The sequence below is a fragment of the Accipiter gentilis genome, chromosome 23 (assembly GCF_929443795.1).
Source record: "Accipiter gentilis chromosome 23, bAccGen1.1, whole genome shotgun sequence".
Taxonomy (NCBI): domain Eukaryota; kingdom Metazoa; phylum Chordata; class Aves; order Accipitriformes; family Accipitridae; genus Astur; species Astur gentilis.
The window spans coordinates 3,486,384-3,504,200 of record NC_064902.1 but is presented as its reverse complement, the minus strand read 5'-3'; the positions used below and the strand labels follow the sequence as shown (position 1 = coordinate 3,504,200).

Sequence of the window (17,817 nt, the reverse complement as noted above, 5' to 3'; positions counted from 1 at the left end):
AACCCATCTCCGGCAGGGGTCTGTCTGACGGGGTTGTGGAGGGAGCCTGCCCGGAGAGGGACGAGAGGGGGAACGAGCGCCTTGGTAAGAGGCGTCGCCTCCACGCAGAGCGATGGGATCTCAGCCTGCGGCCGGCCGAAGGCGGGTCAGGCCTGACAGGAGAGCCGCGGGGACCGAGGACCAGGGGCCGGGGCCGGGGCCGGGGCCGGCCGCCGCCGCCGCCGCCGCCTGCGGGCCCGACCGCCGGTCCCTCTCCTCAGGGGCGGGCTGGGGGCGGGGCGGGGCGGCGCGCGGCCGGCCCCGCTGCTGCGCGGCCGCTGCTGCGTGGGGAGGGCGCGGCGGAGCGGCGGGCGCCGAGCTTTAAATGAACATTACTATCGCTCGGGGAGGGCAGCGCCGGTGGCTCGGGCCGGTTGGCAGCGGCGACTCTTCTTCTTCTTCTTCTTCCTCCTCCTCCTCCGCCACGGCGGCAGGTAGGTGTCCGCGTTTGAACGCAAACTTCAGTCCTTGCCCGTGCTCGGTTCGCGGCCGCCGCGGCACCCTGAGGCGAGGCGAGGCGAGGCGAGGCGGGCGGCGCTCTCCTGCCCCGCGGGGGGACACGGCGGTGCCCCGCGCCCTCGGGCGGGCTGCTGCCGGCCTGGCGGGACGCGGTCGCGGGGGGACGCGACCGCCCTCGGGGGAAGGAGGCTGAGGCGGCGCCGGCGGCGTCTGCCGGGAGGGCGGCGGAGCCCCGCGGGGAGAGGGGAGAGGCCCCCCCGCGGAGGGGCCGGGGTCGGCCGCGGGAGCCGCCGAGGTGAATCGCCGGCGGGAGCCGCTGAGGTAAATCGCCCGGGAAACGGCCGCCGGCGGTCGCCTGTTGCCGTCGCGCTGGTGGCGGCTGCGGGCGCCGAGGCGGGTGGCGGTGACGCGCGGCTCCTCTCAAAGGCGCGGGCAGCCGCTGCTGAGAGGGAGCCGCTCAGGCGCCGCCGGTCCGTGCGCGCGTTCGCGAAGGCACGGCTGTCGCTATGGACCGAGAGGGGAGAGCGGGGGTCTGCGTGACCCGCTGGGCATTCCTCGGCTCTCCGGGGGAACGGCGAGCTCTCGGTTCAATGGAAATCCTAAGCAGCCTCATCCTAATAAAAGTTATTTCCAGAAGGTGGAGTGTTTTATTTTCTTTCGTTTAATATTCAATGCGTTCCGATGCTCTGTTAGTCTGTAGCAGAGCCTGGGTCTGAAAACACGAAGTGTCAGCCGAGTGCTCTGTTTCTGGCGTGTTGGTAATGGATTTAAAGATTTAGTTATCATTTCAGTTCCTGTATTACCTTTGCCCGGTTGCTTTAGAACGCCTTTAAACTGTATTTTCAACAGACGTGAGTGAACTTTAAAGAAAATCAGGTCAGGCATAGATTCCGGGCATCAAACCCTTTTCAGGTCCCAGAAATAGCCACAGAAGTAGCGCGACCAATTCTTTTTTCATGCACAAAGCTTTTGATTTTTTTATCGTTGTTGGGATTTCTGGCAGACGCTGGAGCTCATCAGCTAGATATTTTCAGCTTAGTTTATCGAAATAGACATGCTTTCTAAGCTGGCGTTCTTATGCAATTATACTGGTCTCCCCTCACTACGAGAGGTTTGCGTTTCTGATCGAGATAGTAGTTCTTAAAATAATAAAGTCTGTTTAGCGCAAGCTTTTTCTTCTTGCATTTTTAGGGTTTAGGTCTATGAGAAGGTGAAAAGGAAGATGCCTGTGACGGAACGTACATATGAGCTGTTAAGGGGTAAAAACATGTACTTGGATATTAATAAACAAGGTTCAGAGAGAATGTTTTCTTTCTAATATTCTGTACTCGAAACAATGGGGATCTTAAGTTATTGCATGTCTTATAAAGTCTTGAAACAAGAATTGACAAACACTTATCTTGCGGTAAATGGGTCAGATGATAACATCTTCCACTGGATCTCTTACTTCTGTATTGGACAGCTTTGGTTGCTAAGTAGCTGTGAATTTCTAATCCCAAAGTAAATGATGTCATAATGACATCATCACGTCCTTTCACTTGATTGATTCTCATAAGAGAGCAGTAATGAGATTTGATATACATGTCCCATCTCTTTAATATTCTTCCTCTGCTTCAGGGGATTTCCTGACCTGCCTGGCAAATTCCAGTGAATCACACTGAGCTCTAGTAAAAAGACGTTCCTTTTGGAGATGAGGTGGAACATTAAAGGGACAGTGGCTGATCCTTGTTGCTTCAAAATCTGAGGAACTTGGCAGCTTATGTTTTAAGTGTGGAGACCTAGATAGGAAGGGCAGTGGTTTAAAACTTGGAGTTAGTAAATTCGTGTGCAGGTGCAAAAGTGACTTGAGTTTCAGACACTCAACTTGAGCTGTTCAAATTGACTTTAGTTGGGGATCAAGTCACTTAATGTGTGTGAATCTAAATACTTCAGGTGGGGCAGAGGAAACAGAGAAAACATAAGCTGGTATCTTCCTTCAGTTGCCAAAATAAATTTCAGTCCTAATGGTAAATGGATGAAATCGGTCAGAAATTGACGTGTTAATACTGTGTTAGGAACTGACAGCTCAATATTATTTTTTTCCTTTTAACCAGGTAGCATAATTTAACCATTGATAAGTTTGAAGCATTTTAATATCAACACTGGCATTGTATGGAACTCCTTGTAAGAGAGTTCTAAATCCGTAGAGTTTGTAGAATGTGTAAGAAATCACCGGTTTTTTGTTTCTTCTGAGGATAAAGGTACAAATGACGTCATTTGGTGATGATCAGGATGGACTGCTAGTTTTTACAGTTTATTTATATCATGTGTGCGTTCATATGAGCACGGGTCTGCATAAATTTTAGGCAGTTGTTTTCATGACAAATAGTAGTTTTGGGATCATGAATTTCTTCATACCCAACGACTCTGAAATATTCTAGATAGGGCTGTGTGCATTTTCTGTGCGTAAATCGTACTATTTCATGTGCATGTGGAAAATGGAGAAATGAAGCAATTATCATGTCTGCTTTATTGAACATGTAGTTTCATTTGGTAAAGTTAAAAGCTGAGTCTGTCTCATAGCATTCAGAGGCTGCATACACCAATCTCGCTTGATTCATGAATGTCGTGGGTTGCTAAAACGCATTTCAAAAGTAAACAATGATTTGTTAGCTTGAACGAGTTGGTGGTTAATGTATTTACTGAAGATACTGACTGCTGATGTGATGCTTCTATTATTGCTAAAGTACTGCAGCATTGATGGCACTATTAAGTATAACAGAGTAGTAATTGAACATGAGGACTGGGAACAAGTAGGAAGGTGGTGGGGGAAGATGTTTTTGACTGTATCTTTGAGTCTATTCACCATGTAAGTGCAATCGAAGCTACAGATGCAAAAAGGAAATTTCTAAATAATCTGTAAGAATTCTTCACTCATCATCCTATATGCAGTGACAAATTTCCACAAGCTGTAAATGCTTTCTGGGATGACTCAACTACGAACAAGTGATTTGGAAAAAAAATATTATCTCTGAAGAGAATCCTTGGTGACAATTTCTTTTCAAGTTATCTTAGGATTTTCTGCTTACCATGATTTCTTCTAACTCGTGCTTGCCTTGAATGTTGGAAACAAAAAATGAATTTGGACTTGGGGATATATCTGTGCCTTTCAAATGCATGTATGATGGTCATCTGTGACATTTGCATGGTTGTGCTTTTAGTATGGTGACACATTTGGTTACATAAAATGCAGAAAGCAGTGCACCTCAAAGCCTTTCTGAATGCTCGTAATGGAAGGTTGATGCGGCAGTCCTGACCTCTTTGAACAGGCGATGACAGCGCAGACGTGGCCAAATAGAGAAAGACAGTGAACACTTTCACAGTCGTGACAGATCTCACTTAAAAGACAAGGTCAGTGGTTGCAGTGGCTCAGTAAAACAACGGACAAGGCAATGAAGTCTTTTGTTGTACGAATAGCAATAAGAAACGCAATCTTTAGATTTTTTGCTATCTACCGCAAGACTAAGCTGCTTTCAGATCATGGGTGAATTATCTGGTTTCTGGCTTAAAAAAACCACAACTGATGTGCTTCAGAACTTCTAGCGACTGAGATATTTTGTTCCCTGCTTCCAGAAGCATGTCTTTTGACTGTCAGTGTGAGGATAGCCAGCGTTTCAGCCCCAACTTCTGCTTTTGTCTTAAGCTCTGTGTGAGAATAGAATGAAATACCAAGTGGATTATTGGATTTACTTTTTTTTTTACTTAGATTTTCAAGGGGAAAATAATATCTATAAAATCTGAGACTTTCTCAGGCCACTTGTGTGAGCCTTTTATAAGGGCAACACCAGCGGTTGGATATTTGAAATGTGTTTTGTTCAGTCAGATTGGAAAGTAACCTGATAAGTAAATTCGTCTACACCTGGATCTTCTTTACTGATGAAAAAAAAATCTGCCAGCTGCATAAAGAGTGCTATTTACAGAATGCAGACAGGATTTGGTCCCTCATATACTAGGAAGTAAAATACTTAAAAAATATATTTTTTTTGTATTTATACTCTACCCTCCTTTCTGTTACAAAGGAATTTGAAGAGGAAAGTCACACAGTGTAACACGAACAACAAATCCTTACTCTCCAAGAAACCCTTTGGTTTTTTTTTATTTTTGCACAAATGTATTTTGCAATAATTGTAATTTTTCAAGATCTGGCCAACATGCAAGCTTGTGAACACAGAAGATGCTGACCACGTCCACAACAGAGCTGATGTAATCTGCAAACCAAGGACAAAATGCTGCTGTCGGTTGCACTAGTGTAGCTGGAACAACATTAGCTTGAGAGGTCATGCTTTGGCTTTTCCCCAAGGAAACAGACCCAAACCATTTACATTAACATTCTGATATTTCCACATTGCTACACTGATCAGGCTTAAATGTGCAGAAAAATGCCACTCTTTTAACAATAATTCTGCTTTGTATTGTGTTAATGACAGCTCTGTTACAGAAGAACCCTGTGGGTTACAGGGAACCCACAAGGTATAACAGGTACGAGTCCTTTGACTTCAGCTGTAATTGATGCAGTGCTTTCAGTAATCACTCCGGTGTCTCAGAAGTCCTGTGTTTGTCTTACTCTGTAGGAATTCAGATGTGCCACTGTTGTCTGTTGAAAAAAAAAAAAAAAAAAAAAAAAAGGCAAAAACAAAACAAAAAAACCCCAAACAAACAACACCCAAAAAACCCTAAAAGAAATAAAACAAAATCCAGATTTGGGCCTTGCACACTGGTAGCTAACATCTATTAGATATGAAAAGGCTTTCTATTTAAGACTTAAATTAAGCATATTTAGTTATCAATTGTTCCAAAATCACTTTTCCACTCAAAATTATTTCTGAAAGAATTCATCATCTAAAAATAGAAGTTATTTAAGAATAATTGAGTGATTTGTTAAGCTGGAAATTTTTTATTTTATTCCAGTTTTGATCTTTATATTTTAAAAGATGTGATATGTTGTTAGCAAACTTAATGCTGATTTTAGTCTGAAGCGCTGTCTTAGAATAATCTTTGTGTGAATTGAATCTTTTCTGTATAAAATAATGAATGTTTTAATGTTTAATTAGAATGATGTTATCATGAAAAGCATGCAGTGAAAAATCAGTACTTCTGATACCAATTGTATTCATATGCTTATCAAGCAATGCCTACACAGTTGAGGTTCGTTCTGTAACTTTACCAAATTGTATAACAAGACTAAAATCTAGGCCAGAAGAAAGGAAGAAAAAGTCACATCAGAGGTGAATAAATACATCACAAAATTTTCTTTCGAAAAATACATGCTTTCAGTTACTGATTGATGTATTCCTTTCAATACAAATTAAAAATTCATAAGTAAATTGTCTCAGTCTGATCTTGAATTGTGCTTGTGCAAGAAATTCTGGTTTGGTTTTTTTTTTTTCCTCCCTCTGAGGTAAAATGGGTGGAACTAAGCTCAAGATGTAAACTGTTTTCCCAGAGAAGTTTGCTCAGGTTTTCATCACATCTGATCAGTGGGTGTTGGAGGGGCAGGGGAGATCTTGCGCACTATGTGCAATCACCTTTCTTCTGAAATGTGACTTACCCTTGAAGGTAAAGGGCACATACCACCAACTCTTCACCAGTCTGAACCCTAGAATTAGTTAATTTGGGGGTTCTGCAATACAGCTCAGGGGAATCGGAATTTTGCTTGTTGGTAGTTTTTTGTTTGGGTTTTCTCCTGGCTGAAATGCAGTGGAGATGCAGTCTGACAACTGATACAGTGTTCAAAGAGAAAATATTTTTCTCTGTCAAGGTGATATTGCTGCTTAACATATCTCTTAATTTCAGGCTATGACAACTGTTTTCCCGCTGTATGACTGTTTTCTCAGTGAAGCTGAGATGAAATGAGGCAGCTGTTTTAAAAACAAGTATCACAGGAATAAAACATGGCCTCCTGTTGTGGATACAACAAGGAGGGCACTGTTTAGTATTCTTCGCTTCCTCAATTGTTTTTAAAGGCTAATGAAAGCCTAAGGAGACACTCAGACAGTCATACTAGCACAAATCCCTATTATTGCTCTGATGATGAGCCTTGATGCTGGAAATTTTGCATGCTGCATCTTTGTTGACTTCTGTAAATGCTACAAATAGCAGGAAGGGATAGATAAAATGACACAGATGCTTTAATTATGATTTGATTACAGAGCAACCAGAGGAGTCTATTCTGAGGAATATGCAATTAGAGAAAATTCTGAGGACTATCTAACCTTCCGAAATTAAAATTAACTGGGATTATTTGAGCAGGGTTTTAACATTTCTGAAAGAATATCATTCCTCAAGGATCTTGCTGCTCTTGTGTAATAGATCCTCTCTAGTTTAGCAGATGGGTTTCAGGGCAACATAATGTCATCTTCTTCAGCTGCATCTACTGGTTTGCTTCACCCAGCAGTCCCATCTTAGTATCGCTTGCGGGTCATGTACAGGAGGGCGATGCAGAACCTGTATTTGAAGTGGAAGTAAGCAGCCATCCCTGGGTTGAAGCACAAAAAAAGGAAGAGCAGTTTAAGCATTCCTGGACCTTCTCTCCATATCTTATCTGTGAAAACAGAGGTTTTTCAATCTCATGAGCAAGAAAATTAGAGTTGTGCAAACTTGTTATGCAGGTTCCAAAGGGAAGGCGTAGATGGAAAATTCCATGCCTTTTTCCTCTTGCCAACTATTTAATAGCAGAAAGCTATATGGTTAAATATGTTAAGCTTCTTTGTGGGCTTACTTGAATTTAATTCCATTGATTTCACTAGCTGTCAAACATGAGCAGAATTCAGTATCTGTCCCAGAGTTGAAGAGCAACATGCTTTCAGCCTCAAATGTAAAGACACTTAAACCTTACGGAAGTTACATTCTCAAATAGTAATCATGCTTTCTTCACTTTCCTGAAATGAGTTCACCTATTTAGACAGGCAGCATCAGCTTGGAGACTGATATCAGGCACAGAGTTGCACCTGTTAGATGCATGAACAGTGAGATGAGGGCACAAGCAGGTCAGATGCATGAACAGCGAGGTGAGGGCACAAGCAGGTCAGGAGGCTTTCAGGTTGTAAACAGCACCACGTACACGTCATGGTGACAGTAGCTGTGAACAATGGTTTATTTGCTTTTCCTCAATGCTTAGCATGTCATTTACCAGCAGTGGAAGTTTAGATCTTATTTTCTGTAGAACCTAATATTTAAATATTTATCACTAACGCTTGAAAATCATTCCTCAAGTGTAATGTCAGGTACTGTCCCTGAACTACCTTTGCCCAGCCTGAAAGAACAGGACCTGACAGCAGTCCTCCTGGGATCCAGTTTGGGATGCAGTGTTTGCTTTGGAGCTGGAGCGTGGCAGCAGTAGAAGGGAGACTCCTACTTCAGTGAGCTTCATGAGCTGCTATTCCAGCTGTTCGCAGAGGCCATGTGGAACTGGGCTTTGTTGATCTTGATGCGTGGATGCTCTGTGAGTGGATAGGGGGTTGTGAGAGTGGCACCAGCTGGTTTCGTTCACCTCCCTGACGAGTCTGTTCTGAAGACTGACCTTGCTTTTGACCTAGCTTACCTTGAATAGTAACGGATACACCTGACCTGACACTGAATGAATGTGGCCAGCATAGCTGAGGATAGACAGTATTCAAGACACTTAAAGAATTACTGTTCTTTCTGAACAGGTACTGAGCAAAATTAAGCTTAAGTGTAGCTAAAGATCCACTGGATTCAGCAGCCTGTCAGTCTCCGTTGTCAATTGTAAGGGCATTTGCTAGTGTAGTGCCTTCTTTACTTATTTTAACGTCTTTTTAAGAGCCTTCAAACCCTCTAACTTCAAAGCATTTCTGTTCCTACTGACCCATGTGTATTTCACAGGGATAAAACCTCTAGCTAGCAACTTGGGGATGATTTGTCAAGGGTCACTTTAATAAATTAGGTTATTTATTTTCTGCCTGAAATTCCCTGGTTGGTGACTAAGAGAAACTTTGTATTAAGCTGTGCAAAGCATAATGAGGTTGCTGTAATGCTTTGATGTGGAAATGCTTAAATGCTTAAAAAAAAAAAAAGAAGGTGGTGTTATTGATAGAGAAAGCTTACTTAAAGTGTTTAGGGACAATTTATATAAACCGAATATAGATTATACTATAAAGACTATAGATTTTTATAATAGACCTTTAAAACTTTAATATTGGACATCATAAAAAGGTCAAAATCAAATTATTTTCTTGAACTGCTCTGCAGATAGTTACAAACTCAATCCTTTTAAAAATAAAGATATATTTGTTATCATTGATAGAGAAACTAATATTGCGATAGATTTACAGTAAGATTTTTTGTTTCTTCATACCTGTTACAAAGCCATTCTTCATCAACAAACTTACTGAGCTGACTGTTAATTTTTCTGGAATTACAAGGCTATAGGGAATTTGAACTATGCTCGTCTCAATGAAGATGGTTATATAAGAGTTGCTTCCCCTTAGCTGATTGAATTGTATTCCCCATGCCACTTCTTGCTTTCCATGTTGCTTCTAGATTAGCAAAACAGAGTTTGCTGTATTTTCTTCTTTTCTTCTTGTATCTATTCTTGAGGCTTATTAGCACAAAGTAGCTCTGAGCCATGGCTTGGACACCAGAGATTCTGAAAGCCTCAAATAGCCGTAATAATGGAGTTGGATGAAGGATGCTGGTTGCCATGGGAACAGTGCATGTGCCACACAAGATAATGTAACTGCTGTAGTGCAGAGATCTGTGCTGCATATTGATTGCAAGATTTCCTGAATTTCTTATAAATTTTGTGCTTTGTGCTAGTGAGAGCAAGTGAGAGAAGCTTGTCAACTGGACTAAATCCAGAGAGATCTTCCTAATTTGAAAAAAAGTTGACTATGGCAAGTGAGGGGAGAAGAAGGGGTCAGAACTACTTGAGATTATTGTTAGGTTCACGACCTTTCCTTCTTGAGCTGACTGTGTCCTAACAGTTGTGTTAAATTGGAGTTAATGAAGTATTGGAACTGAGGCACTATGGGTGAGTGCCCTGAGTTAAAAGTGACAATAGAAGACCTTAGGAAACTGAACTTTTACCTATATAATGTTTCATACCGTGGCTTGTCACCTGGACACTTGCACACTATCACAGTTCACCAGCGTACCTCTTCATTGCTGTTGTTGGTGTGCCACTGAAAAGTTCATTTTTGTTCCAGCTCGTCGAGGACAAATCTAATTAGTGGCATAGCTGTGTAAAATACTGTGATTAAGAAAGATCACACTCATTGACATCCAAGAGGATGAGTGCAGTATTGGTCATTTCACCAAGCTGGCAGAAGGTATAACATACAGGTTTTAATTTGGAAGAATTCTGTGTGAACAGGACTGCACTTCATTCTGTTTTTTTTTCTGAAGTTGGGCTTCTTTTTTTCTTCAGATGTATGAAAATCACACCTTTAGGAGTGGCAACATCTACCAGGATAGCGTAGTGTTAGTGGGCTGCTAGAGTTGTCTGCAATCTTGCATAGAGGTGAATGAAGCAGGACTGGTTTTGCTATAATTCTGCAGCCTAAGTCTTCTGGGTCCTGGATTAACAACATAGAAACTCTAGTTATTGTCCCAATAGCCCAGATCCTCACTGGCATAATCCAGCAAAGGTCTGCCAGTGGTCTACCTGGTGAAGCACTGCTTCACCAAAGCTAAGCACTGGCATGTGATCTCAACAGAGGCTCATACTCTGCTTCAGGATCCTGCTTCCTTGACTCAGATGAGGTTTCTAGGCCATGTTCATTCCTCTGTGAAAGGTAGCTGGGTCCACTATTGCTCAGAATGATTGTGCAGATGAGATAATGCAAATTAAAACTGTCTTTCTAATGGTACCCCCCTGGGAGGGGTGATGCCAGAAACTCTTGCTTGCCTTCAGCAGGATTGCTGGCAATTAGCCACTTGTCCTCTCTCTAAAGGTAAAAGATGCAGCTTCCCCAGTGCTAATGTTACTGAGTCAAACCTGCTACTCCCCTCCTCCAAAGTTACATGTGGGGATACATACCCTTTAAACTTTTTCTTACATCTGCTTTCCCAAATTTTTCACCATAAGGAGTTTGTGTCAGCACACAAATTTCTGGCAACTATTAAAAAAACCCCTAACAACAAAAAAAGTGCTGTTGACACCTGAGACTTATGGGAAGGTCTCTGTTTTTTTGGTTTTGTTTTTTTTTTTTTTTTTGTTTTTTTTTGTTTTTTTAATCCCTGGAAAACCTCCTGTTAGAAAAGATCCTGTGTAATTATTGATTTTACAGGGGTTTTGGAGATAATGTATATTGTTTCATACCTACCTCATGCTGTTTGAATCTCTGGGCGTTGTCTGAATCTACCTTAAAAGTATCAGAACTTTAGGAACTGTGAGTTAGTGAGGTTTTCTGTGTCTGCTCTAATAAGATACTTATCTTGAGGAAGAGATGGGTAACTTAAAATATATCTGAGGAATTACTTGTCAGAAATGTGTCTGAGAGGATGTCTTTAGAAATGTTAGGCTATTGTGCCCTCTGGGCATTATTTACAGCGTTGTTCATCAGTATGGGTCATCTCAAATGTGGTGCTAAGATATCCATTCAGTTTGTTCTTGACTGCTGTTTCTGTTTTTTCTTGACTACTGTTCCTGGTTTTAGATCCTACCACCACATCCTAGCAGACTACCTAATTTTATTGCCAATTCAAAAAATGGGTTGTACGGGATCAGCTTCTCTGGAGTTCTTCTGGGTTTTTTTTGTACAGACAAGACAAACCAAAGATGCCCATTTATAACGAAGATGCCTGCTTTGTAATGTATAGACAGTTAAATTTTAGACCACTTAAACATAGTAAGGGACTAGTGGTTCTGCACTCTGGTATGTTTAATTAAAGCCATCAGTTCGTAATTTCTTTTGTAAACCTTTAATGTTTTCTGGGATTATGTAATAATTTGTGGGTGAAATCCTTAGTCTTTTTTGAAACTATATGTTGAATTTAGTAAGCAAATTAATTAGTGAACTTGGACATTAGACACTGCTGTACATATTAGTAAGTGTCCCCTGCCTGAGTGAAACCTGACTTATGGTGTCAGTCACCCACCAGTTTGGCTAAGCCCTTCTTGCTGCACCTAGTTTGAGTAGTGCTTTTCGTCCCCTGCGGTCACTTTGTGTGTGGCTGTTATGTGAACGAAGACTGGGACCTTCTGCCAGGTGTTCAGGGATTAGCCGATTAGGTTTGCATATGTGTGTGTATGTATACATATAAATACACACACATCACACTGTGTGTTCGTGTGCATATATATATATGTGTGCATATACTCTATAGTTCTTATCTTTTCCTACTGTCAGTTATGCTCCTGCTGTCATTTGACAATGTTTAAGATGATTGCTTGGATTAGAAAGTGCTTCAGTTAGGATAAATGTGAACAGACTGGAACTGAATGTCAGGTGTAACTTGTTTTGGCCTACGCTGTGCACCCAGCTGGAAATGGCTTGTCACCATAACAAGGTGGTAATACCGTTCTGAATGAACATGTAGCAGTGGCACAGTTACTGTTATTGCTTCTTTGTCCTTGGACTATCTGGTACTGTCCTGGTGCTGTCACGGTTTTAAAGAAATACTCAGCTTTTAAATATAGGCATATTTAGGAATATCTATAAATACATACAGCAGCCTGGCTCAAAGTGCCCATGAAGAACGCCAGTGAATATGCTTACTCTTTGTGGTGTTTTATGGTGTTGATGTCTATTGCATTGCCCCCAGGAATTTTCAATCTCAAAATGGTGCTTAATTTGATAAAGGCAGGGACTGATTTTATAGTGCAGTATCTTTTCAACTTACTTATATTTTTTCTGAACAAAGTAGAGTTTGAGGGGCCAGATAACAAACGCACATGAAAGACAGGGAATCTGCTGCTGTCATTCTGTGCAAAACCATTTAGGTTACCAAACGTATCAACTTTCATGTTACCCCTTAGGTGACTTTTCTTGGTTGAGCTCTGCTGAATCTGAAAGCTGCTGCTGACTGCTAAGGTCTTGTGTAGCATCTAGTGCACAACATTCTGTAATTCTGCCTTGTTTACTGTACCAAAGCTGCAGGAATTGAGTGATTATAAAGTAACTATTAACACCCTGTAGCTGAATAGATTTTGGGAGCATAAGTCTGATAAGAAATGCAGCTGCCACTCTCTCCCTATCCTGCCAAAAAACCCAGAACCCACAAAAACTCTAGCATGTAAGATGGTTGCTGGATTGAATACAATAACGTTTCAATAATCAGCATGTGTAGTTGAGAAGGGAATGAGTATTTCTGAAGAAAACAGCAGGAAAGTGAGCCAAATGCTTACCTTGGAAAGGTCAGTGACTTGAATGGCTCAACAGTAATTTTTACTCATTGTGAATCTGGCCCTGGCATCTAGGTTCCCTAAGGAGTAGAGGAAGGGCTTTGTTCGTTGTTGTTTTTTTAATACAAGCAAATAGAGACTGTCTATGGTTTATCATTCAGAACTCCCTTTTCAAGTGCTCATAGCAGCCTTTAAGCAAAAGCAGCAATACCTGACAGTGCATAGATACATGTGGTAGAATTTAATCTTCATGGATGGCTGAAAAAGGAGATTGATGGTTCTGCTTCACAGTGACACTCGGAGGACTGTGAGGAAGATTGTTTTCCCACATTTGCATTCAGCTACTCCAAGTATATCAATTTCCACTGAGCATGAGGATGATTTTGATTTTACACAACAAGAGTTTCCAAGGAGGTGCTAGATTTACAAAAGCGGTTGCCAAGGGTCTCCAAGGGACTTGACAGATTTACAGACTGATGACATACTACTAGTGTAGTCTCAGTGGAAATTGGGTTTGATGTAAATAATAAAGAATGGGAGGTGCTCAAGGACAATGTTCAAAAGCAATTTAGAGAGGCTGTGGAACATTTTGATTTGTCTCAGTCTAATTCCTCCCACAAAGGGGAGCTGAACTGTGACTGGTGGAATTTATTTATTGTAGCTTTATACTTTTTATATTGAAAATTGACCTTCAGCATTATATTCCACTTCTGTCTGTCTTATGCAGATTACATACAAATAAATGGGTAGTTTATGAAGGTGGGGAAGGTTTAAATGAAAATTATCAAAGAATGTTTTTTATTTTAAAAGACAATGTATATCTTAGCCAAAGCAGTTTAGTAATGGATAAATATGGGCTTGCAAAATGCTTAGATGGACCTTTGAAAACCTTCACAAATTTCTTAGATTATTTTTTTTTAAGTCCATTTTAAAAACCCCCACACTTATTTGCTGATCATGTCTATACTAGCATTGACAGTATTAGAAAGGTGACCCTATTTAGTTTGTTCTTTTGTTCTTTACATAAGAACTTGCTGCCTTGTCCTCTGAGCAACACAAAAGCTATTGTATTTCTGAGGAACAAATGCTTTCTGAGTGAATCCTGTAAGATGTTGGTTTTCTTTTGTGAGGTCACTATATTTTCCTTTTGCCACTATTTTTGAAATTGTAGAAAATTGCAACAGAATTGCACTGCAAGGGCAGAGCTGCTTAAGTTGTGATTTGCTTCAAGTGGTTAAAGAAAAGAATTGCTGAGAGGTGCCTAAGATATGGTGGCTAAATATGTGAATGTCCATGTACCTGCTAGTTAGAAGCCATGTGTATTGTGGCTACAGATGAATTCTTTTCATTTATAGATGTACTAATGTTAGAGGTGAGATGGAGGTGCAGGGGAATAATCTTTCTTCTTTAAAGGTTATATAAGTGTTGTCTTGAAATGCATTGTATTCAGGCTTCCTCTAAAGCTATTGCAAAAGCTTATTTTTTTGCCAGAACATATTGTGGGTTTTAATCATGTTCATGTATTTACAGTCAAGATTATCTGTTTCTTTGCTCCATGCAGACAATCTAAAAATCACACTGGTAATGGGTAACACTGATAAGCATATAGTAAACCAAACAAAAAAAATGTGCAGATTTATGGGCTGTTTTCTTCCTAGAGGGTGACAGAGGTGTGCAGCTTGAGGACAGCTAAGCTGTTAGCAAATGCACTCCTATTGTTGAAGCACAGAACGAGGGAAAACAGCTGTAATTGCACAAAGATATATCACTTGTACTTCCCTTGTGGATAGAAAGACGTATAAATAATTAACACTACAAAGGAATGGCCACAATGAAAAGAGCTGAGCATTATCCTCTGGTGTCCTCTTTGGAAAGCAGATGAAAACTATCAAGACCCAACTCCCTGCCTGCCTTGCTGCACATAGGAGACTTTTGGCAACAGTAGCAGAAGCAGTGCTGAGATGATTGCTACTTGGTGCTGCAAGAGTGGCTGCTCCTGCTCGGACCTTTGGGGATTAAAGAATGGCCAAGCAACATAACTGTGGGCTTTTTTTGTCCTTCATGCACCATTTTATTCCACTTGGTCTGCTGTTTTTTGGCTGGATGGTAACAAGCAGGTCTGCTCTAAGTAATCCGGCTTTCCCCAGCAAGTGTGGGATTTGGCACTGGGCCCCTTGAAGACGTTAGGTCTGAGAGAAGAGCTTGCAGCTGAAGAGCTTTGAATAGCAGCAGGTAACAGCCTCAAATTGCAGTACCTCAGACTTGTCACACTTTCTTGCTTCTGGATTAGGAGCGTAAACAAGCAAAAAATTCTGAGGAATGCTGTAGCCATTTAAAAAGAAAAGCAAACAACAAAACCCCTAAGAATTGTTGTTTAAGAACAAACATTGGGTCAGAATGAAGAACACAAGTGATTGTTACACTTAGGCTCACACACATGCCAGATGCTATCTTGTGTCTGAAAGCAAAAAGTATGGCTGTCTCCAGATAGTTTTATTCATCAACGCTGTATTCATGTACTTCATCAGAGAATGGCTGGTGTAAAAAGATTTACATGGGTACCATACATTCTGCTCTACTTATATTATCAATGATTATGCTGAGATAGGCTCACAACAGGTTTCACATAGAAACTATCTGTAGATTCACTGCATTCACTTGTCTGTTCTACTGGGCTGGGTTAGTTAAGGTCACACTGCTTTGTTTATTTTATATTTTTTTTTTAAGGCATTTGCTGTGTTTGTGTGTGAAGTAATTGTGTAGTTGTTTATCTTCTGTCAGTGTTTGTAAACAAGATTTATTCTGTGGTCCTAGCTAGGAATGTTAGCTGTACAGCAGTTTTTCTGCATTGTGTTCCTACCTTCAAGATGGAGGTTTTACACACAGCTGCTAGAAATGAGTCTTGCTTTTCCAGCAGGAAGCTCTTGTAGTGGAGATCAAGGAGCTGGAAGAGAGGTTGGAAGTTTAAATGAGAAAGCCCAGGGATCTTTGCAGAAAGCCGTAGCTCTACTGACCTTGATACGCCTACAGTAGTGGACAATGCAGTTCTGTGTATTTAGACATGGTTATGGGGAGCATAAAATGTTGACTGGATGACAGCTGAGCTGCTGTGACATTTTGCAGGGGAGAGTCCTTATTTTCACCAGGAAAGCTGAATTGGTTATTGTTCTGTCTGCAGCATGGGTATCATCACAAATGACTGCTCCTTCCATTTATTTTTTTTATAGGATTAATTCAGTCCCACCTACTTAATGTCACTGTTGCTTCTACAAAATATTTCCAGTTCTAGAACAGCAAACTAAAATAATCTCCATTAAATTTAAAACAAGACTCTATATTTCATTTGAATAATGATGACAGCTTTCTTAAAATCAGAGGTCAAATTCCGTCACTGGTTGGGTGTGCAGAGGAATCTGAAATACATAATATACCATTGAATGAGTTGTGTTTGAGGATGTCTAATCTGTCTTGCAAATAAATGTCTCCAACATAATAGTTTATTTCTAGGGATCTTTATTTAGCAGGAGCATGAGTTATCTCTGCCATGTAGCAGACAAGTTTCACAGTTTTCATGAAAGATCTACTACTACAGGAATAAAGACTTCCTTTGTTTACGGGGGGAGAAGCACCCTTGAGGCTGTTGTTTATAGCTGCTGACATGTGATAGAACACAAACATGCCTTTGCTGGTGGAATCTCAGATTGGCATCTTTACAGGGAGGGGGAATCTTCAAGGGTAGCTTAAAGCTGACACTTTGTCATCTTGCAGTGATAAGCCCTCGAAAGAGCTGTATGCACTGGAGTATGTTATGCATAATAAGAATTGAATACTGGAAGAGTTAGAAATGGTAGTTTGTATTCGGTAGCTGAATTATGCAAGGTATGGTGTGCTGTCTTGTGTGGAACGTTCTCATTTAATGGGAATTTCTTTGCTAATAAAAGGCTTCAAGATTTGGTCCAATGGATCTTAAAAATGGTAGTGCTATTTGTGGATATGATTGGCAGATGTAATCCCTTTCCTGCTCCCATCTACATCTTTCCTTTCCTAATCTTTGCCAGCCATTAGACCAAAACATAATTAAATCTAGTATTTCAGAATGAAAGTAGACATTAATCATTCAGGGTGCTTTTTTCTTTTTCTTTTTCTTAGAAGTTTAAGAAGGATAGACATCTTAATCCCACTGAAGTGCACACATAGGTATTTTTGGCTCCTTTGAAAAATTCAGCCACATTATTTAATATAATCCAGGGGTGATCCTTTATCGACACTCTCTTAATGACATATAAATCTTTGACGCTCCCATTGCAAATATTGTGAATTAATTGGAAATGTCATATATTGTTTAAAATATAATGCTACTAGTTGTAAGAAATAGGCAAGTTTTACTCTTTTCTCTCTTCTTAATTTTGACACTAAATACCCACAAATGCTTCCATAGCATAAGAGAAACCAAATTCCCTCAGTTTCCCCTTATCTTTCATTGAGGTAAGTGATGACTTGCTGATAGTCATTGCACAAGCTTTCTTTTTCTGGCCAAACCTGAAAAAACAGAACAGACTATAAAAATGTACAAAGTAGCACTGGCCCTTCTCAAGTGTTACAAGCAAGTGAAAATTTTGCTGCCTTAAACAATGTACAAGGCTTGCCCTGAATGTAGTTATCCCCTAAGGTTATTATGAGAGTTTGATACACTGCTGCTGTGTCCCTTTAAACAGCTAGCCATTGGTCATATGCTTTGAAGATAGGAATGATGGAAGTCTAAAATTGGTGATATGTTAATGTAGCTTATCTTCTACTGGTTGGAGGTACTTCAGTGAGCATTTACGCAAATAGGAAACAATATATGGAGTTTATTTGGCCTATTATTAAAAAAAAAAGGCCAGGAGAATTTATTCTGCCTTCCTTGTTGGAAAGCTTTATCCACAGCAGCTATCTTAGTATAAACAATTAAGCAAGAGAAGCTGCAGTCCAGGGGC

At 40.7% G+C, this 17,817-nt stretch overlaps 1 protein-coding gene across 1 annotated transcript in view; it reads left to right on the top strand.

The window, feature by feature from the left end:
• Nucleotides 1-286: 286 nt before the first annotated feature.
• SLC6A1 (solute carrier family 6 member 1) overlaps nucleotides 287-17,817 on the top strand; it is a 62,998-nt gene continuing 45,467 nt past the window's right edge. Inside the window, exon 1 of the mRNA XM_049826564.1 lies at nucleotides 287-473. The gene's annotated coding sequence lies outside the window, so the exon portion shown is untranslated. The remainder of the gene's footprint in view (nucleotides 474-17,817) is intronic.